The sequence below is a fragment of the Bos taurus genome, chromosome 7, assembly GCF_002263795.3.
Source record: "Bos taurus isolate L1 Dominette 01449 registration number 42190680 breed Hereford chromosome 7, ARS-UCD2.0, whole genome shotgun sequence".
In the NCBI taxonomy this organism is placed as follows: domain Eukaryota; kingdom Metazoa; phylum Chordata; class Mammalia; order Artiodactyla; family Bovidae; genus Bos; species Bos taurus.
The window spans coordinates 94939182-94964492 of record NC_037334.1 but is presented as its reverse complement, the minus strand read 5'-3'; the positions used below and the strand labels follow the sequence as shown (position 1 = coordinate 94964492).

Below are 25311 nucleotides of genomic sequence, written 5' to 3'. Positions count from 1 at the left end.
GCCACCGCCCACGTGACCCGAGCGCGCCCGCCCCCGGGGCGGCCTCTGAGGCGTCTAGGGCTGCTGACCGCGGCCGCCGGCTCGCCGCGCTCCGCCGGGATCTCCGAAATGACCGTTTCAATCGTGTGTTTTACAGACGTGGGCTCCCCCACTTCATTTTAAAACGTTTGTTGAGCTCACCACATTTATCTAGATTTTGAACTCACCCAGGGGTCTTCCTTCTAGAAATTTACCTTATAAAAATATTTACTAGAGTTCGTCACTATTCGTATGATCTATGTATAATGGTGTTTATTGAACTCACTCAGGGGTCTGTCTTCTAGAAATGTACCTCATAAAAATATTTAGAGTTTGTCATGATGCATATAATCAATGTATAGTGGTGTTTATTGAACTCACCCGGAGTGTGTCTTCCAGAAATTTACCTCATAAAAATATTTACTAGAGTTCGTCACAATGCATATAATGTATACTGCTGCTGCTACGTCGCTTCAGTCGTGTTCTACTCTGTGCGACCCCATAGACGGCAGCCCACCAGGCTCCCCCATCCCCGGGATTCTCCAGGCGAGAACACTACAGTGGGTTGCCATTTCCTTCTCCAATGCGTGAAAGTGAAAGTGAAGTCGCTCAGCCGTGTCCGACTCTTAGCGTCCCCATGGACTGCAGCCCACCAGGCTCCTCCGTCCATGGGATTTTCCAGGCAAAGAGTACTGGAGTGGGTTGCCATTGCCTTCTCCAGCATATAATGTATAATGGTGTTTATTGCCAGAAAAGTGACAATAACTCAAATGAGCATCAGCTGGGAAGTGGTTAAATACAATGTAGACATGTGAATTACTTTCTAACCACATACTTACCGGCACGATTCATGATGTAATGAATGAATTTGTTGCAAAGTGTGGAATACTGTGTAGTATGCTTTCTTTGTGGTAAATAAAAGTTATTTTCTAGATACAAATAATGTAGATATATGCACATAAGCTTAAACAATTGGGTCTTTAAACTTGGCAGGGGTGGGTTAGGAGATGGGTTTCACTCTCATCTTTTGAACTTTGCAACTTTGTTTTTTTCTATTTATATTTCTGTGAGGAAAAAAACAAAACAAAAAACCCCCCACACATGCATGTGTTCAAAGTTGGAAGCTAGATGAGTCTGATAGGTTTTTATTTTTTTAACTGGAGGAAAATTGCTTTATGAGAATCAGCCATATTATATGTATATCCCGGCCTTCTTGAGCATCCCATCCATCCCCGCTTCCCACCCCTCTAGGTCTCCACAGGGCGTTAAGCTGGGCTTGCGGTATTATATAGCAATTTTTCACCAGTTATCTCTTTTACACGTGGGTGTAACTTTCTCCTTTTGTCCCAATCTTTCCTTCCACTGTGTCCTTAAGTCCCTTCTGTATACCTGTGTCTCCATTCCTTCCCTGTGAATAGGTTCATCAGTATTATTTTCCTAAATTCCATGTGTATGCGTTAATATACTATATTTGTTTTCCTCTTTCTGAATTACCTCACTCAGTATGACAGGCTCTAGGTTCATCGCCCTCACTAGAAATGACTCAAATTTGTTCTTTTTTATCGCTAATATTCCATCGTATATGTGTACCACATCATCTTTATCCATTCATCTGTTGATGGACATCTAGGTTGCTTCCATGTCCTCAGGTCAGTCGCTCAGTTGTGTCTGACTCTGCGACCCCGTGGACTACAGCATGCCAGGCCTCCCTGTCCATGACCAACTCATGGAGCTTGCTCAAACTCATGTCCATGGAGTCGGTGATGCCATCCAGCCATTTCATCTTCTGTTGTCCCCTTCTTCTTCTGCCTTCAGTCTTTCCTAGTGAAAGGTTGTTGTTGAATCACGTGAATACACCGGGATTCTTGGTCCCCAGAGGAGAAGAATTCAATCCGGGGCCAGAGACGAGGCTTGATCGCTCAGAGCTTTTGTGTAATAAAGTTTTATTAAAGTATAAAGGAGATAGAGAAAGCTTCAGACATAGGCATCAGAAGGGGGCAGAAAGAATACCCCCCTGCTAGTCTTTAGCTGGATGTTATATAGTCACTAGCAGTCTGTTAATGAAAGAAAGGAATGTCTTAAAATTCAGATGGGCCATAAAATGATTAACTTGAATCTTGAAGAAGGGCAGACCACCATACAAATAGTTTCATTTATATAGATTAGGGGAACAATATCCATACTGGTTTGTCAAGTAGGTTCTGGGCCAAGAGGCAGAACCGACTTGGAGACAGAGTTTGGGGTAAAGGCATAGTACATTAGCATAGCTTAAGACAAACATTTCCATAAGAAAAAGGCATTGGTTATCTCTAGGCTCAAGAATAGCTAACTTCAGGCGAAACCAGGTGTCATTATGGCCACACAGTATTTTAAGAGAAACCTCCCTTTAAATTTGTATAGAGAAGGAAAAAATATTGCTAGTTTGTTTCCTCCTGCCGCTTAAGAGAGAGAAAAATGTCTGACACTTGCAGGCTATTTCCTCTATTTGGAGACCCCTGGCCTTCCTGCCTGTTACCCTCTCACTAGCATCAGTGTCTTTTCAAATGAGTCAGCTCTTCCCATCAGGTGGCCAAAGTATCGGAGTTTCAGCTTCAACATCAGTCCTTCCAATGAACATTCAGGACTGATTTCCTTTAGGATGGACTGGTTGGATCTCCTTGCAGTCCAAGGGACTCTCGAGTCTTCTCCACCACCACAGGTCAAAAGTATCAATTCTCCAGTGCTCAGTTTTCTTTATAGTCCAACTCTCACATTAATACTGCTGTGAATATTGGGGTACATGTGTGAGTCTGATAGGTTTTTAAAGTTTCCTTGACTATCTTCTAATGCAGTGGTTCTTTGGTCACATTTTAGTCACCTGGGAGTCATGATTCTAGACCAATGAAATAAATCTCGAGGGGTCATGGGAGGAGAGGGAATCAACATATTTTTTTCTAAGTTCCTCAGTGATTCCAGTGCAACTTTAAGGTTGGAAGCCACAGTCTGCATTTCACATGCTGACATACTGATCACAGATCCTAGAGAGGCCCAATGCGTCAGGGGCAGCTGAAACCCCGGGACCTCGTTCATTGACCCCAGTATGCCATATAAATGCCCTTTCCCCCCTCTATAAGCTAAAATGTGTAAAAGGTTGAGAAGCTCAGAATAATGAATTTGTGTACCTAGCTATTTTTTTTAGGGGGCCACACCCTGAAGCACTGGGGAGCTAGCTCCCTGACCAGGGATCAAATGAGGTCCCCCTGCTTTGGGAATGCAAAGTCTTAGCCACTGGACCACTAGGGAACTTCCTAACCATCTAATTTTGATGAATTGCTTTACCAAAGTGATAATAAAATATATTTGGGTTTATTATCATTTAAATTATCTGTTAACTGTCTCAAATTACTTTACCAGCACATGGAGTGTGTTAACAGTACTCAGCTTGTATCATTGAAGAAGTATATAAGAACTTTTAATGAAAAGTTCTTTTTTGCTTTGTTACTATTTGGGCATTAAGGAGCTTCCCAGGTGGCTCTAGTGGTAAAGAACCCTCCTGCCAATGCAGGAGACATAAGAACCACAGGTTTGATTCCTGAGTTTGGAAGATCCTCTGGTGAAGGCAACCCACTCCAGTATTCTTGCCTGGGGAATCCCATGGACCTCAGAGGAGCCTGGAGGACTACCATCCATGGAGTCGAAAAGAGTTGCACGTGACTGAAGCAACTTAGCATGCATGCGTGCACACAGGGGCATTAAAATAAGACACATCTTAGATCCACTGATCTTAAATCTGATTTTGAATTAATTGAAGACCTCAGCAGATATGTGGTCAGGTTGGGGTCACAGCAGATACGTACTCATGGGTACACAAGAAAAGTGAAAGACGTGAAAAAGTTTCTTATACCTTTACCTAAAGTATTAATATGGTTGGTCATGTGAAGATATGAAATGCTTAGAAAACTGTAGCGGGTGGCAGAATAAACTACCTCTCTCAACTTGTGAGACACGCACAAAGCTATGTGCCCAGCCTACCTAGCACAGGGCATGAGCTAACAGCAGGAACCCATAAAGCCCATTTGAAAGACATTATGAAAATGTGCTAGTCTCTGAGTTGTGTCTCTTTGTGACTCCACGAACTGTACCCCACCAGGCATCTCTGTCCATGGAATTCTCCAGACAAGAATACTGGAGTGGGTAGCCATTCACTTGTCCAGGGGATCTTCCCAACCCAGGGATCCAACCTGGGTCTCCTGCATTGCAGGCAGATTCTTTACCATCTGAGCCACCAGGGAAGCCCCAGAGTCATTACATTCAGAATAAAATTCATGATTCCTCCTGTCCTTTCCGACTTTTCCTTTCCTCACTCCCTCCTTTCCTTCCTCTCTCTTTCTCTCCCTCCCTCTCCCCTTCCTTCCCCCTGCCTTCCTTTTGTTGCAATAGAACAGTTCCAGTCAGTGTGGGCAACACTTCCACAAAGTTCTACCTGAGAACATTTGAGGGTAGTTTCTACTTCTCTCCTTGGAACTAATTTTGGTGTCTGTGCCTTCCTCCATTTGTTCTTTCAGCTTTCCCTTTCCTACTAGTGACACCTAGTGGTAGCCCTGGCAAGGAGTTTTGTTCCCAATCACCACAAACACCTATTTCTCTGTCATCTTGCCCTTCAATATCTTTGTCTATAAATACTTTCAAATGTCCCTTCCCACCTTTGTGAACCCCCTGCTTTTTTAAAAAAAAAAATCAATTAATTTGGCGCTACTGGGTCTTATTTGCGGCACATTGGGTCTTCCATCTTCATTGTGGCATGTCAGTTCAGTTCAGTAGCTCAGTCGTGTCCGACTCTTTGCGACCCCATGAATCGGAGCACGCCAGGCCTCCCTGAGGCTCGATCCCGCCTTTGCGTATGCCGAGCCTCCTTCCTCATGACGATGCCGGGAGCCGGTGAGGCATTCCGCTCCCTCCCTGTCCATCACCAACTCCCGGAGTTCACTCAAACTCACGTCCATTGAGTCAGTGACGCCATCCAGCCATCTCATCCTCTGTCGTCCCCTTCTCCTCCCGCCTTCAATCTTTCCCAGCATTGTGGCATGTAGGATCTTTTTTTCCTCAGTTGGGCCATGCAGGCTCTTGGTTGTGACACATGGGATCCAGTTCCCTGACCAGGGATCGAACCTGGTGCCCCCCACCCCATCCCCACCCCTTGCATTGGAAACACAGGGTCTTAACCACTGGACCACCAGGGAACTCATCCCCTACTCTTGCTCTTAGGATCAAGCTGTTTGTAGGCAAGTTTTTCTGAGACCAAACCTTTCTTTCTGGAGGTTCAAAAACTGCCTTCAGTAATAATCCAAAGTTCGTCTTGCAAGCTAGTGAGAACTTTGTATGTTGCTAGCAGCAGCAGCAGCAGTATCACTACAGGAAAATTTGAAGAGTACCCACCAATTGGAGTTTGCTACTTTCTTCAAACCAGAAAAGGGTGATAACACAGCCTGTATTTGGCCATTGGGATTATGATCATGAGATAGTGACAATGACTTTATATACCACCTATCTGCTTACAACTCCAAAATGAAAGTTTACACAACATTCATTTCTGCGGATGTCTACATACTTTCCCCACCTGGATATTGTGCCAGAAACAGTGGTGTCCCTCAGACATCCCATCTCCTAGCCCGCACTGCTCAACTGCCTAGTCAGTTGAGGCTGTGTGACTAGTTTCGGCCAGTGTGCTGTGGGTGAAAATGCAGAGTGTCGCTCCCAGACCGAAGCATAGGAAAGCAGGTGTGTCTTTTTATATAACAACTGAATTTCTAGATGGTGGAGTCTCCATCAGTCACCACCCCAACACACTCTCATCAAGCCATAAAAGACATGTAACTTATGTGAGAGGTGAACTTTTGTTATGTTAAGGCACTGACATTTTAAGGTTGTTTATAACTGCAACAGCATAGTTTAACCTGATATCCCATAATCAGTTGTCTCCAATTTTATATGTTCAAAATTGAAATATTAAAATTCTCCCATAAATCTGTGCTTCCTTTGTCTCCTCCATCTCTGTGACAACACTGTATGTTGACATGCTTAAGGTAAAAACTTAAATACCATACTTGAGATCTCCCTTCTCCTCACTTCTCCTGTGCATAACAGTTAACATATCTGACCTGAGACTACTATCCTTAAAAAGCTCTGCTTGCAAGATTGATCCTTGGCTGGTGTCTGGTAACTTGGCTGGTAAACATCTCCTACACTTATGTAAAAATTTCCCTAAGAAATAAAGGTGACTCACCGTGCCTAAATTGTACAGACAATATGCTTTATGCTAACCATGACCTGGGCTTCCCTGGTAGCTCAGCTGGTAAAGAATCTGCCTGCAATGCTAGAGACCCTGGTTCAATCCCTGGCTTGGGAAGATCCCCTGGGGAAGAGATAAGCTATCTACTCCAGTATTCTTGGGCTTCTGTGGTAGGTCAGTCAGTTAAGAATCTGCCTGAAATGCAGGAGACCTGAGTTTGATCCCTGGGTTGGGAGAAGGGAATGGCAACCCACTCCAGTATTCTTGCCTGGGAAATCCCAGGGACACAGAAGCCTGGAGGGCTACCATCCATGAGGTTGCAAAGAGTCAGACATGTGACTTACCATGCAGATTTGAGTGGCTTAAATGTGCAGCCAAATGGACTTGCTCACAGTCTTCTGGATTTAATTTACATACCCAAACCACTGCCTTCTGCATTCAAGGTGCTGCCTTGAGAGGACAGATGAGATTGTACTCTGCAGACATACAGATCTGTAGAAAGGAGGAGGGGGCTGAGCTGAGCATACCAAAAAGGGAGTGAAGGGTGGTGATTAAGAAATAATTAGAAGGTTTCTTGTTCACTTCTGACTTCTGTCTTCCAGGTAGAATGCCAAGTCCTGGGCATGAAGCAAATGATATGTAAGCCAGCTGTAAGTGGTGGGTAGAGAAAGGAGTTTGGTCACTGAATATCAGATAGTCTGCCCTGAGCCTCAAGCAAAACACTGGCCGTAAGTACCAAGCCAGACTTAGCAAATTTGTGAAGCGTCCCATATTTTTTTAAGAGGCTTCCCTGGTGACTCAGATGTTAAAGAGACTGCCTGCAATGCAGGAGATCTGGGTTCTATCCCTGAGTCAGGAAGATCCCCTGGAGAAGGGGATGGTAACCCACTCCAGTATTCTTGCCTAGACAATTTCATGGATAGAAGAGCCTGGTGGGCTACAGTCCATGTTGTCTAATGAGTCGGGCATGACTGAGTGACTAACACACACATGTTGGGCTTAGCAAGTATATGTAGAGCTATGTGGGCCCAGCAAAGGCACAACCCAGAGGGCCTTAGAATGCAGACTGTTGCTCCTTGACTTTGAACCTTGTTCAGAACACATTCATTCCACTGCACTGGGTCTCAGCAGAGGTAGGGAGGCTGCAGAGACCTCAGAAATCCTTACTTAAGGACTAAATTATAGGAAAACTATCTTGCTTCATTAGCTTTTCAGACAACACTAGATAGAATATTGCCTGCAGTTGGAGGCAGTAAAGTTAATGAAACTTAACTTTCAGATCCCCTCACATTTGTGGGCCATTGCCAAGGTCCTAAGGGACCCTGGTAATGAGTTCACATGGTCATCCTCTGTATCATTTTAATGTAATTTGGAAACATACAAAGTTACAGGAAAGTAATACAGGGAATTCTGTTCCCCAACAACCACTGAGGTTATGCTGCCAATCTGATGCTCCATCAGCTCCTAGTGCTTTAGTGTGTGTTTCTTCCAAAAGAGGATACTTTTCTACAGAACCACAACACAGCCCTCAAAATCAGGAAGTAAACACTATCTAACTTCAATTACTAAGCCTCAAATCTCCTCAAATCTAGTTCAGAATCAAGTTGGCTTTAGTTGTCTTATCTCTGTTTTTTTAATTTTTATTGGAGTGTAGTCGCTTTACAATGTTATGTTTAGTTGTCCTGTCTCTTTCGCTTCTTTGTCTGGGGTAGTTCCCCAGGCTTCCCTTAATGTTCATGACATTGACATTTATTCTATGGAATGTCTCTCAGTTGAGGTTTGTCTGGTGTTTCCTCGTGATTAGATTCAGATCATGCATTTGAGGCAGGAACGTCAGAGAGACCGAGCTCTAAGCCACTGTAGGGCCTCCCATCCACCCCCTTCTCTCTCAGCACAAGCGAGACTCACTCCACCACCATGTCACTATCTACAGCACTCTGAGCCACGAAGCATCACCCCACTCCTCCAGCCAACTAGCATGTCTCTGCACTGCCCTACTTGCTGGCTTTAGGAAAAAGCTGTTCAAGAAGGGAAGAGAAGAGGGAAAGGAATAGTGGTCATATGCTTCTGTAAAAATGTACAAAAGTAAGGTGATCTCAGTGGATTGAGGCCATTGTCTCTTTCCCTTCAATCACTCAGGCATTTCAGGGATTTGTCTTGGATCTATTTATATGATTTGCATCCAATTCTGTGTATAGCTATGTTTTTGCTGGTTGTCCTAGTGTAGAAATGACTCCAAAAGTGGCTCTCACAGTCCACTGTGATGACTCTTCTGTCATCTTTGCTGACATGGAGGTCAGGGGTAAGGTTCTATCAAAATGTGAGTATGTGCTGTACTGTCTGGCTCAGAAAGCATGGGAATCCTGGAGGAAAAAAAATTGACTTGAAATGATAGAGCCAGAAACTACTCTAAGGAAAATTCTGTCATCAGCACAGTGTTCTTTTCTCATAGACAGAGTACACATGGGATATGCTCAATAATACAGCATTTAAATTGTGAATTTTCACCGTACACCTCTCTTGATGGGAATCATAGGAAACAGAATTTATCAGAATTCCTATGAATATACAAACCTGCATTAGCACTACAAACTGTTTTATGCTTCCTGTCAATTGAAAAATGCTTAATGCGAATCAGGACCACAGTGTACTGTCACCTTATACCTGTCAGAATGGCTATCATCAGAAACTCTACAAGTAACAAGTGTTGGCGAAGATGTGGAGAAAAGGGAACCCTTGTGCACCATTGGTAGAAATACAAACTGGTGCAGCCATTATGTAAAACAACATGGAGGTTCCTCAAAAAGCTCAAAAATAGAATTACCATATGATCTAGCAGTTCCACTCCTGGGTATATATCTGAAGAAAAATGAAAACACTAATTTGAATAGATACATGCATCCCAGTGTTCATAATTGTGTTATTTACAATAGCCAAAACATGGAAGCAACCAGGGTCCCATTGACAGATGAATGGATAAAGAATGGTATACCCCACACACAGTGGTATACTACTCGGTCATAAAAAAGAATGAAATTGTCTTGCAACAACATGGATGAATCTAGAGGGTATTATGCTTAGTGAAATGACAGAGGAAGACAAATACTGTATGTTATCTCTTATATGTGGAAGAAAACAATGAATGAATATAACAGAACAGAAACAGGTTCACAGATACAGAGAACAAACTAGTGGTTACTAGTGAAGAGAGGGAAGGGAAGAGAGCCAAGTTGGTGGTAGGGGATTAGGAAGCACAAATAACTATGTATAAAATAAATAAGCTACAAGGATAAGTTGTACAGCACAGGAAATACAGCCAATGTTTTGTAATGATTTTAAATGGAGTATAATCTATAAAAATTTTGAATTACTATGTTGTACATACTTCAGCAATACGTGAACCATGAACTTCCTGATGTTCAAGCTAGTTTTAGAAAAGGCAGAGGAACCAGAGATCAAATTGCCAACATCCGCTGGATCATGGAAAAAGCAAGAGAGTTCCAGAAAAACATCTATTTCTGCTTTATTGACTATGCCAAGCCTTTGACTGTGTGGATCACAATAAACTGTGGAAAATTCTGAAATAGATGGGCATACCAGACCACCTGACCTGCCTTTTGAGAAACCTATATGCAGGTCAGGAAGCAACAGTTAGAACTGGACATGGAACAACAGACTGGTTCCAAATAGGAAAAGGAGTACGTCAAGGCTATATATTGTCACCCTGTTTATTTAACTTATATGCAGAGTACATCATGAGAAATGGTGGTCTGGAAGAAGCACAAGCTGGAATCAAGATTGCTGGGAGAAATATCAATAACCTCAGCTATGCAGATGACACCACCCTTATGGCAGAAAGTGAAGAGGAACTCAAAAGCCTCTTGATGAAAGTGAAAGAGGAGAGTGAAAAAGTTGGCCTAAAGCTCAACATTCAGAAAACGAAGATCATGGCATCTGGTCCCATCACTTCATGGGAATAGATGGGGAAACAGTGGAAATGGTGTCAGACTTTTATTTTTGGGGGCTCCAAAATCACTGCAGATGGTGATTGCAGCCATGAAATTAAAAGACGCTTACTCCTTGGGAGGAAAGTTATGACCAACCTAGATAGCATATTGAAAAGCAGAGACATTACTTTGCCAACAAAGGTCCGTCTAGTCAAGGCTATGGTTTTTCCAGTGGTCATGAATGGATGTGAGAGTTGGACTGTGAAGAAAGCTGAGTGCCAAAGAATTGATGCTTTTGAACTGTGGTGTTGGAGAAGACTCTTGAGAGTCCCTTGGACTGCAAGGATATCCAACCAGTACATTCTAAAGGAGATCAGTCCTGGGTGTACATTGGAAGGACTGATGCTGAAGCTGAAACTCCAGTACTTTGGCCATCTCATGGGAAGAACTGACTCATTGGAAAAGACCCTGATGCTGGGAGGGATTGGGGGCAGGAAGAAAAGGGGACGACAGAGGATGAGATGGCTGGATGGCATCACTGACTTGATGGACGTGAGTTTGAGTGAACTCCAGGAGTTGGTGATGGACAGGGAGACCTGGCGTGCTGCGATTCAAGGGGTCGCAAAGAGTTGGACACGACTGAGCGACTGAACTGAACTGAACTGAACACCTGAAACTAATATAATATTGTAAGTCAACTATATTTCAACTAAAATAGTTTTTAAAGACTAACTGCACTATAAGAAAAATTTAGTTATCTATTCTTTTTTATAGAAAATATTGTCATAAAATGTGAAGCAATGGCTAAAGAATAGGTAGACAGAAAATGTAGGATAAAAGTATTTTAGAGGTATTTCTGGCAATTGATTAATGAATGTTTGCTATTTTCATGTTTTAATTTTATATTTTTATGATTATCTGCCAACTCTAAATAAATATTCACTTTCATACCTGATTTTTAATTATTTTGTGTACCCAGTTATGATGTGGATCTTTCTTTAACTGCATTTAATCTAGAAGGCATCTGGCCCTTCACCTGCTAAAGACCACCAAAGGGCCTTTTAACAGGAAATTGGCCATGACAGGCATGCGTAAGGTGGCACTACATGGGCTGCTCCAAATTCCATTTTGCATTCTGGCCCACAGAGGGAAGCATGAAGGGATTTCTTGGATTCCTGTAGGATGTCACATGCTCAGTCACTCTGCACCATGCAGAGTCAAGATGCCTCTGGAGAAAGCCTGCCTAGAAGCAGATTGCTTCGCCAAAGTCACTGAAAACAGCTGCTGAGGCAAAGGACTGAAAACATATGTTCTAAGAGAGCCCCATGACATGATGGAGGCCCTGCTCAATCCAGTAGGAGGGCTCAGAGTGGAAATTGCCTTGAAGAGATCTTTAATCACTAAGAGGGAGCCTGAGGCCTCTACAGTACTTTTGTACATTTCTAAACTTGCAAGAAGGCAGGAGTGATTCAGTTCCATCTGTCTCAGATAACCGCATAAATGCATAGATGGATCTTCCTCTCATCTGAGGTTTTTTAAACATGATGCCAAGTAAACCTCTAATGAAAAGATTTCTCCTAATTGAGTTTACCTTCACAGTTGGACCATCTGCATTGACAAACTGACAGCCAGTCTGGGAAGCTGAGACCAAGATCTTTCCTTCTCTCAGATCTTAAGTCTCTGCTGGAAATCTCTGAGGACACCAAGTACTTGATTCTGGGAAAACCATTTTGTTTAGCTATTATTCTATGGGTAGGAAGTGCTTTGTTTCCTAATTTTGATAAGTATATGAGGGGCCATGCTACAATAATATTCTGCTTCCTCTTAACACTTCAAACTCTTTAAAAGAATGAGACTCATCAAAATATGGGAACTGAACAGATGGAACCAAAGAGATCCTAAAGAACTGACTTATTCCAGGAAGAGAGGAGCTGCAGCTGACTCTGCTGAGGGACATACAGCTCTCCCTGGCTTGGGAACACCCCCAGAAGAGACTACACGGAGTTGACATTCAAGGATGTCTTTTAATTTTTTTCAAACAAGGGCAAGGCATGTGCACTTTAATTCTTTGGATTTTGTTATCTTTGGGCTTTATCAGAGGGTTTCATCCCTGAATTTCATTTTCTCCCAAAATATTGGTTTAGAACACAGATATGGAAAAGGCTTTTTGTTTGTTTGTTGTCAGTTGGGTCCCTCTAACCCCAGCAGCCTCCCCACATGGCACTAGTGCTAAAGAATCCGCCTGCCAGTGTAGGAGATGCAAGAAACGTGGGCTCTACCCCTGGGTCAGGAAGATTCCCTGGAGAAGGAAATGGCAACCCACTCCAATATTCTTGCCTGGAAAATTCCATGGACACAGGAGCCTGGTGGGCTACAGTACATGGGGTTGCAAAGAGCCAGACGTGACTGTATGTGTGCGCGTGCACACACACACATACACACGCTCACACAACTCCAACAGGGGAGAAAGTCCAATAGTGTTAGTCTAATTGAAATCCCTTCACATGAGACCCATAGCTTAGGGGCTGTGTGTTCCCTACTAACACCCTGTCAAGCCCACAGTTCCTGTCATGCATATGCTGCGTGGTGGTGGTGGTGAGGGCTCTGTGTAGTGTCAAGGTCTCCACATCACTTGTGAACAACATTTTAAATCTTGAACACAGTGGCTGACTTTGCCCTTTCTTGTTAGGGAATTGGTTAGGTTTATGCAACTTGCTTCCAGGATAACCCAGTATTTCTCTCCTTCTTTCCACCTGGAATATCACTTGTCCACGTTTCTGACTTTGCTGTTGCTTCTGAATCTGGCTTCCCCAGGTCTTTGGGAGCCAGACTGCCTCTGCCATCTGCTTTTTAAGACACTGCCATCCTCAGGTATGCAGGGTCCTGGGCTTTGCATGGCAGGATATGTCTTCAGTACTTTGGTCCCCTCTGCTGTGTCCTATTCCTTCTAGGAAGGCTTGGTTGACTTTCTGACAGTTTAGCTTCCTTCTTACATTAACCTCTTTCTTTCTCTTTGCCATGTGTCTGCCAAACTGAGTGCCTTCCTTGCTTCCTTTTACTTTCTTCTGTTTTCTAGCCCAGACTTTTTTTTCTGAGTCCATACAAATAATGATCCTCTGTGCAAAAACAAACTTTTCTTTAGCTGACTGATCCCCACAGGAAATAACTTTCCATCAGATCAACATATAAGCCAGACCTGTACTTGTCCTGCTGTGTTCAGCCTGGCTTTATCTTTGTTTGTGGCATCTTGGTCGTGTCTTCTCTAGGGCTCTAACCCAGCACATTTCTCTTACCTGTTTCCTTAAGGTGTGGCCATTACCAATATCTACAGCTACAACTGGACCACAGCCTTGTCTAACTCAATGAAACTATGAACCATGCTGTGTAGGGCCACCCAAGATGGACGGGTCATGGTGAAGAGTTCTGACAAAATGTGGTCCACTGGAGAAGGGAAGGGCAAACCACTTTAGTATTTTGGCCTTGAGAACCCATCAACAGTATGAAAAGGCAAAAAGATAGGACACTGAAAGATGAACTCCCCAGGTTGGCAGGTGCCCAATATGCTACTGGAGATCAGTGGAGAAATAACTCCAGAAAGAATGAAAAGATGGAGCCAAAGCAAAATAAACAAAAACAAAACAAAACAAAACAAAACACCCATTGTGGATATGACTGGTGATAGAAATAAAGTCCAATGCTGTAAAGAGCAATATTGCATAGGAACCTGGAATGTTAGGTCCATGAATCGAGGCAAATTAGAAGTGGTGAAACATGAGATGGCAAGAGTGAATGTCAACATTTTAGGAATCAGCAAGCTGAAATGGATTGGAATGGGTGAATTTAACTCAGATGACCATTATATCTACTACTGTGGGCAAGAATCCCTTAGAAGAAATGGAGTAGCTAACACAGTTAGCAAAAGAGTCTGAAATGAAGTACTTGGGTGCAGTCTCAAAAAATGACAGAATGAGCTCTGTTCGTTTCCAAGGCAAACCATTCAGTGTCATACTAATCCAAGTCTATGCCCCGATCAGTAATGCTGAATAAGCTGAAGTTGAATGGTTCTATGAAGACCTATAAGACCTTCCAGAACTAACACCCCAAAAAGGATGTCCTTTTCATTATAGGGGACTGGAATGCAAAAGTAGGAAGTCAAGAAACACTGGAATAACAGGCAAATCTGGCCTTGGAGTACAGAACGAAGCAGGGCAAAGGCTAATAGAGTTTTGCCAAGAGAATGCACTGGTCATATCAAACAGCCTCTTCCAACAACACAAGAGAAGATTCTACACATGAACATCACCAGATGGTCAACACTGAAATCAGATTGATTATATTCTTTGCAGACAAAGATGGAGAAGCTCTATACAGTCAGCAAAAACAAGACCGGAAGCTGACTGTGGCTCAGATCATCAACTCCTTATTGCCAAATTCAGACTTAAATTGAAGAAAGTAGGGAAAACCACTAGACCGTTCAGGGATGACCTAAATCAAATCCCTTTCTCAGTGGAAGTGAGAAATAGATTCAAGGGATTAGATCTGATAGACAGAATGACTGAAGAACTATAGATGGAGGTTCATGTCATTGTACATGAATCAGGGATCAAGAGACAGGGAGACAGGGATCAAGATCATCCCCAACAAAAAGAAATGAAAAACAGCAAACTGGCTGCCTGAGGAGGCCTTACAAATAGCTGTGAAAAGAAGACAAACGAAAAGCAAAGGAGAATAGGAAATATATACCCATTTGATATACACCCATTTGAATGCAGAGTTCCAAAGAATAGCAAGGAGAGATAAGAAAGACTTCCTCACCAATCAGTGCAAAGTAATAGAGGAAAACAACAGAATGGGAAAGACTAGAAATCTCTTCAAGAAAATTAGAGATACCAAGGGAACATATCATGCAAAGATGGGCTCAATAAAGAACAGAAATGGCATGGACCTAACAGAAGCAGAAGATATTAAGAAGAGGTGGTACCGAGATCCAGCCCCGGTAGATCCAGGGAATTCGAAGGGGAGAGGCTTTGGCGATCAGGATACGATAGAATTAAAGATATAAAGAGTGGTTAAATAAGGATAGCTCAGTGAGAAAATTCAGTGAAGAAAGAGGCTGAATAACTTGGTTTACATGGAAAGCTAATAAAATTCCAAAATAAGGAATTTACGTCACCTACATAGGCCGCAGGTGTCCTCCCATTCTCCTGAAGAAGAGGAGACACTAAGGCCTCCCCGGTCAGATCTTAGAAGCCCAGGCATAATTAGTAGGCTTGATGAGCCTCCACATCCCAGATGAGAATTCAGCCAGAAGGTGAGAGAAAGAATGACATGAGGAGACCAAGTTTCGGTGAACAAGGCCCACACTTTATTTTCCAAAGTAGTTTTTATACCTTGAGTTGTGCATAGAGGATAATGGGGGAAGGGGTAGAGTCATGCAAGGACAGCAGTCCTTGATCCCTATCAAAGCCAGGCTTTCAAACTTATCATATGCAAAAGTTTAGATGATTTACATCATCTTCTGGCCAGGGGGCTTGTCAACATTTTAAGATCCTTTCTTCAGAAAACTTAATTTTCTCTAAAGGTGATTATTCTAAAGTCAGGCGCCACCCTCTGAAAGCATTAGATAAAGTTGCATTCCTATAGGGCAAAGGTGTGGTGGGCTATAACAAGAAAAGAATTAGGGGTCCAAGGTTACAAGGGTCCCTTGTTACAAGGGTCCAAGGTTACAAACATTAGAGCTACTACTTACATTCCTATACACCAATTATATTAATCAATACACTCCCAGGGACACAGTAGGTAAGGGATATGGAAACTTAGCAGCAAACATTGGCCCAAAAAGTGAAAAACCCTTCACCAATACAATTTATAGTCAATCTTTTAACTGCTCAAAGGAATCTGTATTTAGACAGTTTAGAACATCTCATGTCTCTCACAGTTGGGAGGCTCTGAACAATCACATGTGGCCAGAAGAACCTATTCAGGCAGGCTAGAGGACTTCCAAAGGAGTTTGTAGGTTGAAACACTCTTGACACGCCCAGGAACTTTATTAACTGGAGCTGTAAGTTAACTCTTGTTCAGAAAAAGGTGGTGGGGGACAGCCCCCTGTAAAGTCAGAGGTGTAGGTGAGAGCACAAAGCAGTAAAGTAGGCAGACTCTGGTTTGGGGGTAGATGCTCGAGAATTTCCAGGGGGACTCCTGAGGCTTGATCCCGCCTTTGCATATGCCGAGCCTCCTTCCTTATGACCTTTGCTACGGGCGGAGTTCCTCACGCTGGCTCCCGGCAAGGTGGCAAGAATACACAGAACAACTGTACAAAAAAGAGCTTCACAACCCAGATAATCACGATGGTGTGATCACTCACCTAGAGCCAGACATCCTGGAATGCAAAGTCAAGTGGGCCTTAGGAAGAATCACTACGAACAAAGCTAGCAGAGGTGATGAAATTCCAGCTGAGCTATTTCAAATCCTAAATGATGATGCTGTGAAAGTGGTGCACTCAATATGCCAGCAAATTTGGAAAACTCAGCAGTGGCCACAGGACTGGAAAAGGTCAGTTTTCATCCCAATCCCAAAGAAAGGCAATGCCAAAGAATGCTCAAACTACCACACAATTACACTCATCTCACATGCTAGGAAACTAATGCTTAAAATTCTCCGAGCCAGGCTTCAGCAGTACATGAACTGCGAACTTCCAGATGTTCAAGCTGGATTTAGAAAAGGCAGAGGAACCAGAAATTAAATTGCCTACATCTGCTGGATCATCAAAACAGCAAGAGAATTCCAGAGAAATATCTATATCTGCTTTATTGACTACACAAAAGCCTTTGACTGTGTGGATCACAATAAACTGTGGAAAATTCTGAAAGAGATGGGAATACCAGACCACCTGACCTGCCTCTTGAGAAATCTGTATGCAGGTCAGGAAGCAACAGTTAGAACTGGACATGGAACAACAGACTGGTTCCAAATAGGGAAAGGAGTTCGTCAAGGCTGTATATCATCACCCTGCTTATTTAACTTATATGCAGAGTACATCATGAGAAATGCTGGGCTGGAGGAAGCACAAGCTGGAATCAAGATTGCCAGGAGAAATATCAGTAACCTCAGATATGCAGATGACACCACCCTGATGGCAGAAAGCAAAGAAGAACTAAAGAGTCTCTTGAGGAGAATGAAGGAGGAGAATGAAAAGTTGGCTTAAAGCTCAACATTCAGAAAACTTAAGATCATGGCATCTGGTCCCATCACTTCATGGCAAATAGATGGGGAAACTGTGGAAACAGTGACAGATTTTATTTTTGGGGGGCTCCAAAATCACTGCAGATGGTAACTCATTGGAAGAAAAGTTATGACCAACCTAGATAGCATATTAAAATGCAGAGACATTACATTGCCAACAAAAGTCCATCTAGTCAAGGCTATGGATTTTCCAATAGTCATGTATGGATGTGAGAGTTGGACTAAAAAGAAAGCTGAGCCTCGAAGAATTGGTGCTTTTGAACTGTGGTGTTGGAGAAGACTCTTGAGAGTCCCTAGGACTGCAAGGAGATCCAACCAGTCCATCCTAAAGGAAATCAATCCTGAATATTCATTGGAAGGACTGATGCTGAAGCTGAAACTCCAATATTTGGCCACCTGATGTGAAGAAAAGACTCATTTGAAAAGACCCTGATGCTGGGAAAGATTGAAGGTGGGAGGAGAAGGGGAAGACAGAGGATGAGATAGTTGGATGCCCTTACCAACTCAATGGACATGAGTTTGAGTAAGCTCTGGGAGTTGGTGATGGACAGGGAGGCCTGGCATGCTGCTGTCTATGGGATTGTGAAGAGTCGGGCACGACTGAGTGACTGGACTGAACCGCTACAACAACTATAATTCTTTCAAACTCACCATTAATACACCCTAATTTTCCTAGTTTCCCCTCTTAAATCTGTCAAAATTTCTGTAACTTCTTGTCATACCTGCTCTAGTCTTTTAGGAGGTGATTTTGATGTAGTAGCCCTGAAGATGGAGTTATGAAGTCCAGATGTGACTGCTGGAGGACTGAGTGTGTGTGTGTGTGTGTATGTGTGTGTTGGAGGTGGGGCCATTTCCCAGACAAAGAGATATTGTGATGACAGAGGCTCAGAAAAGGTGCCCATTAACATGTTGAGGACTCTGAAAGGTACCACAGTAAAGAAACCTGGTTGGGAAGAGAGGAACAAATTAGAAGGTATTGTGAGGAAATACTCAGAAAAATTAAGAATGCGTGATATCTCGTGAGTCAACTGGCTTGGTCTCTTCAAAAGCACAGTATCTTTTTTTTTTTTACAGGTCAGTGAGAATATTTTAGAATAAAAGAGACTAAAGAAACATAATGATCAAATGTAATTCTATTTTGCTTCAAAAGAAAAAAATCTGTTCAAGTATATTGAGGGCAAAAGGGAAGTTTTGAATCTGGACTGGGTAATTAGGTGATACTAGGGAATTATGGTTAATTTTTTGGTGATGCCTTTATGGTTATACAAGAATGTCTTAGGAGGTGCACACTCAAGTATTCAAAGGTGAGGTGTAATGGTGTCATAATGTCTGCAACTAAGTCTCAAGTTATTCAAAATCAACAACAAAAAATATGTATCAAAGCAAAGAAGGCAAAATGTTAACAACTACTGAATCTCAGTGGTGCATATGTGGGTGTTCTTTTGTGTTATTTTTCAAGTTTTCTATCTACTTTATAATAAAAATTTTTAAAAAAAGAAGAAGAGGGAAACCTATTTAACCTAGTGTTCCAAACATTTAACTAGGAAACTCTTTTTTCCTTTAAAATAGATTAATATGGAAGCATCTGGTGCTTCACAAAGTACACTTGGACACGTTGGCCTCGAGCAGGCTCTCATTTTAAAAATATACTCTGATAAATGCTCAGTAAAGAGTAAAAATTTCAAAATATGTGTTAAAAGCTCCATCCAGCTAGCTGATGAAATGCTTGCTATATCACTTACAATGGGGCCGTTCCAATGCTCTCAGCAATGGTATGACTTCACTGGCCAGAGAAATGAAGGTTACAACTTGCACAGTGATTCTTTAATATCCAGTATGTGTTACTCAAATCCTTTGTCTTAGGGTAACCTTAATGATGATAGCACAGGCTAAATTGTCAATCGTCTGTATCCTTCTGTGCTTAAAGAATTAGATGAAGTGATAGATCCATTAGAGCACCTTAAGGAAGAGAAACAAATACGCATCATAATTGATGATTCTTAGTAGGGATTAAGTTATAAGGAGACCCCATAGTTTCTTGTGACTGCCTAGATATTTGGTTAAATATTTCTTTGTGTGCCTGTGAGGATATTTCTGGATGAGATTAGCATTTGAATTGGTAGAGTACAGCAGATTGTCCAGTGGCCCCCAGAAGCTCTTACCTCTAGTTTCATTGTCCAAAACCAATCAACTAGTAGGAAGACTGGAATTACCTTGGTTCTCTTGGATATATATCCCAGAGCTAGGGATAACATTATCCTGGTGGATGGCGTGGCAATTTTCAAATGTAACTAAAAATTCTTTGACACCTCATTCCTTAGAAGGTAGGGTTTCTGTTCTCTGCCTTTGAATCTGGGCAGATTTGGGGCTGCTTCACAGATGATATGCTTCTGTGAGACTTTTGAGACAAGACTGCACAGAGCCATGGGGCTTATTCACCAGAACACTTGCTCTTGGAGACTTGAGCTGCCTATGGAGAAGTTTGACTACTCTATGGCCATCATGCAATGGGAAAGCCAAAGCCACATGGAGAGCAATATGCAGGCACTTTGGCTGATGTTCCTGATGAGTCCAGTTTTGAATATCCCAGCCAAGGCATCAGACATATAAGTAAAGAGGAAGCACTCAGATGATTTCCAGCCCTGTGAACACAATCAAGATTCTTCTAGTAGGAAAGAGAATAAGAAATGTTAATGTGGGCACCCAGAAGGCCTGCCGCATTGTGGACCCCTGCTTCTGGACTGATGTCCAGAGACATGAGGTTTCTCTGACACTTTCAACTTTTAGATTAGAAAAAAAGAAGTGTTTCCTGAGGTTAGGGACTTCTTTCGGAGAAAATATAAGATGTATCCCACAGGCATGATTTGGCTCAGCCATCTTAGATCTCTGAGGATTTCACATTCTAGACTTGGTTCTGCTTAAATTCACACCAAACTCCCCTGGAAACACGGGGCCTAGGGAACAGAAAACTAATGAGCAAAACCAACCTAGTCTCATTTAGTACAAGATCAATATATTAATTTCTGTCTAATTTAGCTCAAAATATTAGTTGCTGTAATAAACATTTCAGTGGCTTAAAGAAGACAGAAACATATTTCTCTCACATAACTCCCTGGCCAGTTTAGGTTGTCTGTGCTCCACAAGATCCTGAAGGAATCTCTAGGATGTTGTTCTCATCCAAATGGATGAACCTGATCATTGTCGCTTCATGTGACTGTCACCTCGTCTTCCAACCAATAGGAAGAGGGAAGAGAGCATGCAGGAGCACAAGCCCTATGTCTCAAGGCCCAAGTCTGGAAGGCACACATGCCACTTTTGCTCACGTTTCATTCCCAACAACATGTTACATAGATGTACCTAGCTGCAAGGGAGACTGGGAAATGGAGTCTCTGGCAGGATAGCCACTTAAGAAGGGGAGAATAGATTTTAGTGAAAAGCTGACAGTCTCCTCCATGCCTAGCAAGTGAGTTCTTCACTTGGATAGTTCAGAGGCTGAAATGATGAAACTCTCTGAAATAATCATATACTGGTTTTTCTAAAACACATTTCACTCTTCTGGTAGCCATTTTTTTTACCCCACATCCATCACCCCTGTCCCCCGCTTGCAGATGATGAGGAAAAAAAAACCAAACAAACAAACAAACCCCTACAGCTCTGCCACTTACTAGCTTTTTGATCTTGGGCATGTTATCATTTTTAGCCCCCATTTCCTTATCTGTAAATTGAAGGTGGTTATGATACTTTCCTTTTAGTTGTTATGAGGGTTAAATGAATTGGTGCTTGTAAAGTGCCAAGCTTCATGGAAATTATTTAATAAATTTTAGCTGTTATTATTGTTGCAGTCCCCATTGTTTATCTATGAGCATTTTGAAGGCAGACAATAGTCCCTTGATAGTAAAACCATACCCAGAACTGCCAGGGTTTGGCCATAGAAGATTTCACCTTTTGGAAAAAGGATTAGAGCTGGGGCTCTAATTCTGTTCCCTGAGCTTGGAGTTCTCTCACTTCAAGCTTGTGTGAAGCCTCATCAGATTATATGGTAAGCAGTTGAATATCCCAATTTGACACGTGGTAGGAGACTAGAACCCAGGTCTTACGATATCTGGGCCTTTTGACTTTCATTTTTAATGCATTCAACACTACTTTACTACTCCACCCAGGTTTTAGTTATCAATTGCTGTGAAGCACACCACCCTAACACTATGATTTGTTATTTCTCACAAGTCTGTGGGTTAGCATGGCAGCTCTCCCTTTGCTCTCCCCTGGGCTTACTAATGTGAGTGCAGTTAGCTGGAACTGGGCCCCGTTAGAATGGCTGAGTAGCTGGCTTTTACTCTCCCTGTAATCTTTCATTCTTGGCTGTTTCATGGCATGGTTGTCTCAATGCAGCTTTTCTGAGAAGGCAAGCCCTGTGCATAAATGCTTATCAAGAGCTTGTCTGTGAAACATCTGCTGATGTCCATTGCCAAACAAGGACACATGGCCAAACCCAGACTCTGTGGGAAAAGATTACACAAGGGATGGATATCAAGAACAGTGACTCTCTAGGGGCCAATGTACAGTAATATGTGTCTCTGTGTGTGCGTATGTGTGCATGCTCAGTCACTCAGTCATGTCTGACTCTTTGAGACCCCTCTGTCCATGTAATTTTTCAGGCAAGAATACTGGAGCAGGTTCTTACTTCAGGGGATCTTCTGGACCCAGGCAGGTGGATTCTTTACCACTTGAGCCACCTGGGAAGCCCTACCTCAGCACATTTAGGGTCGTCACTTCCAGATCTGGTCAAAGAAAATATAGTAATAGTTGGCCTAAGTTCCCACCCAAAACCTAAACTTTAAATGACATATATGTCTGTGATAAGTGATACAGTATCTTGCACAAGACAGATCTTTAATTAGTAAATACCAAGATGAATGAATGAACGAATAAATCAGTAAAATTACCAATGGCAAGAATTTGCAAATTTTCTAACATTAACAGTTACAGGTTGAGATGTCTCAATAAAGTTCTTAACATAAAAATTATATTTCTTCATAGAATATGAATTCTTAAAATACAAGAGTTACATCTTTGATTTTCTTCCATCTGTCCCACTATGCCCAATATGAGTCCCTCAATACCTATTGGCTAATGAACTATATAAAATTACACTTGGAATGTTCCTATTTCTTTGATAACACACAGTAAGAGAATCAAATGAGATACTTCTTCTTGCCAGACTTCTTCACTTAGAGGCTGCCTGCTGCTACAAATAACAGAAAATTTAGTTTAACTGCCTTGAGCAATAAGAAAATGTACAGGTTTATTTAACAGGACCTGCAGAAGGTGTGCCTCAGTGGTGTTTAACATGACATCGTCACCCTGCTGTATCCTGTATTGGCTTCATCTTACAGCTGGTGCCCCTCATGGTGAGAGGTGGACTGCCAGCCGCCAGCCACACATCATGCTCCCTCATTTAATGTCAGTGGGAGAGAGATGGAGAGAGCTTGCTGGCTCCCATGGCTCTCTCAGAAGAGTTAAGGACCCCCTTCCTAGATGTCCCTCAACAACCCTTCCCCCAAGTCTCGTTGATCTTAACTGGATCACATGACCATTTCTGAGCAGGACATGGTGGTAAGTGGGGGTGGACTTATTTTGATGTGCTTAGATTCATTAAGGCCCAGTCTTGGAGTGGGAGAGGAATCAGCTTCCCTAAAAACATGACTGTTCATAAGAGGCATAGATAATAAGAACCTGAGCACAGCTAGAAAAGAAAAAAATGGATTCAAGGAAGGCAACTGACAATTACTGTGGGCATACTACCAGCTGAAAGGCCTGATTTCTCTATTACCGTGTAGCACCATTGAGTGCATTCATCTTACATAGATTCTCCAAGATCTCTTGCTTCCTTCCAGGTAATATTACTCAACTGGCTTTTATTCCTCACAGCCCAGAGCTGGAGAATAACAATAGCTATGGTATATTGAATACTAGGGTGAATCTAAAGAGACAAGCTGGCAGGACAATCCCCCTACCCATCAATCAAGTATTTTACATACATGAGTCCTAAGAAGTAAGGTAATGAAAATATCATTGTATTGATGAGAAAACTAAGACTCAAAAATATTCAGCAAACAGACCAAAGTCACAAGCTGCTATGTTGTAGAGATGAAACAAGTCCACATCTTTAGACTCCAAAGACTCTGCCCTTTTCATCATGTTACATTGCCTCTCAACTTTGCAAAACATGTTTCACTTAATTAAACTATTCATTTGTATTTGTATTTTATTAATATCTTCCCTTTAATTGAGTCAGAACATTTTAGGAATGAGAGAGAAACTCCTCAAATTTTCTACTTCCTTTAGTGTTTCCTAGGAAGTGGCTTAGATAAAAACATGTTTTAAATCTATCTTCTCTTTCACAAATGAGCTAGACTGTTGTATTTTTAGTAAATGATTTATAGCCAGTTGTTTGGAGAAGGCACTGGCACCCCACTCCAGTACTCTTGCCTGGAAAATCCCATGGATGGAGGAGCCTAGTGGGCTGCCGTCTATGGGGTCGCACAGAGTTGGGCACGACTGAAGCGTCTTAGCAGCAGCAGTGGTTTTAGTTATACTCCTGGCTGTTTGCTACATACTTTCTGCTTCAAATTATGTAACAGGTCTTGTTTACTTATTTTAGCTGTATGTTACTGTGTGGCTAGCTCTTTTTAACTGCATAGAATACTTTTCAGTATTCCCCAGTGGCTCTATGATAAAGAATCTGCCTGCAATGCAGGGGCTGCAGGAAATGATCCCTGGGTTGGGAAGATCCCCTGGAGGAGGGCATGGTGACCCACTCCGGTATTCTTGCCTGGAGGATCCCATGTTCAGAGGATCCTGCTGGGCTGCAGTCCATAGGGTCACAAAGAGTCAAACAGGACTGAAGCAACTTAGCATGCACATCTGATGGGCCACCCCCCTATTCTCCAGGCTCTCAAAGTTGTTAGATGTTCCTCAGTGCCCTGGCACCCTGCCTGGAACCCCTGTTAAATTCCATCTGACTGTATTTGTGCTGAACTTGTCAGATTGTCTTCTACATATGATTACAAAGTCTTTAAGGGAAAGATGTGTCTTATTCACCTTAGTGTCTCCAATGCCTAGCAGGTTGCTTGGCACAAATAAGTAGTAAGTGTTTATTAATGAATAAAAGTAATGCTATAACCTAGATTTAGGTTCATGAAGACAATTGTGTTCTTTTCTCTTTAGGTGTCTTATTCTTGGTATATTGCATGCCTCAGCAGGATAAGAAGGATTAAAGAGGGGAAGGAAAATCTGTAACTCTATAACATTTTTGGACATGATTTTGGAGGGAGGTAAGCCAAGTTTAATGAACATATCTTTTTGTAAATCTTTTATTCCAGTCTATCTATGCCTGACTCATATGATGATTAATCAACAAATGTGTTTTGGGTGCGTACTATATATCAAACATTGTCTAAGAATGTGAGATTCATCAATGATCAAAACAAAGAAGGACCTCAAAGAGCATTAGCTCCGCCAGTGAACTTTACCAGTCATTTCCTCTTTCTGAATCTTAGTCCTGCCTTTGTGCAGGAACCCGAAACACTGTAATGGAAAGCTTGCAGATTCTCAGATGAAAGACACTGGTAAACACATGGATATTTGTTCATCAGCGCTGCTACTTCTCTCTAGAACCAAGGACAGTTAGGAGGAGAAGGAGGTCACTGACTAAATCTGCTCCTTGACTTTGTCCTCAGCAGTCCACATTAGTAGACACTGCCTTTGTTAAAAAAAAAAAAAGAGAGAGAGAGAGAGAGTTTTATATATCCGTGCAGCATTGGGAGGTTGCAGCTT

At 42.3% G+C, this 25311-nt stretch overlaps 1 long non-coding RNA gene across 1 annotated transcript; it reads left to right on the top strand.

Moving 5' to 3' along the window:
* Positions 1 to 35: 35 nt before the first annotated feature.
* LOC132345794 (uncharacterized) lies at positions 36 to 25127 on the top strand. Its single transcript, XR_009495354.1, has 3 exons — positions 36 to 578; positions 6889 to 7014; positions 24703 to 25127. It is a non-coding gene; the product is annotated as an uncharacterized lncRNA (long non-coding RNA).
* Positions 25128 to 25311: the final 184 nt, after the last annotated feature.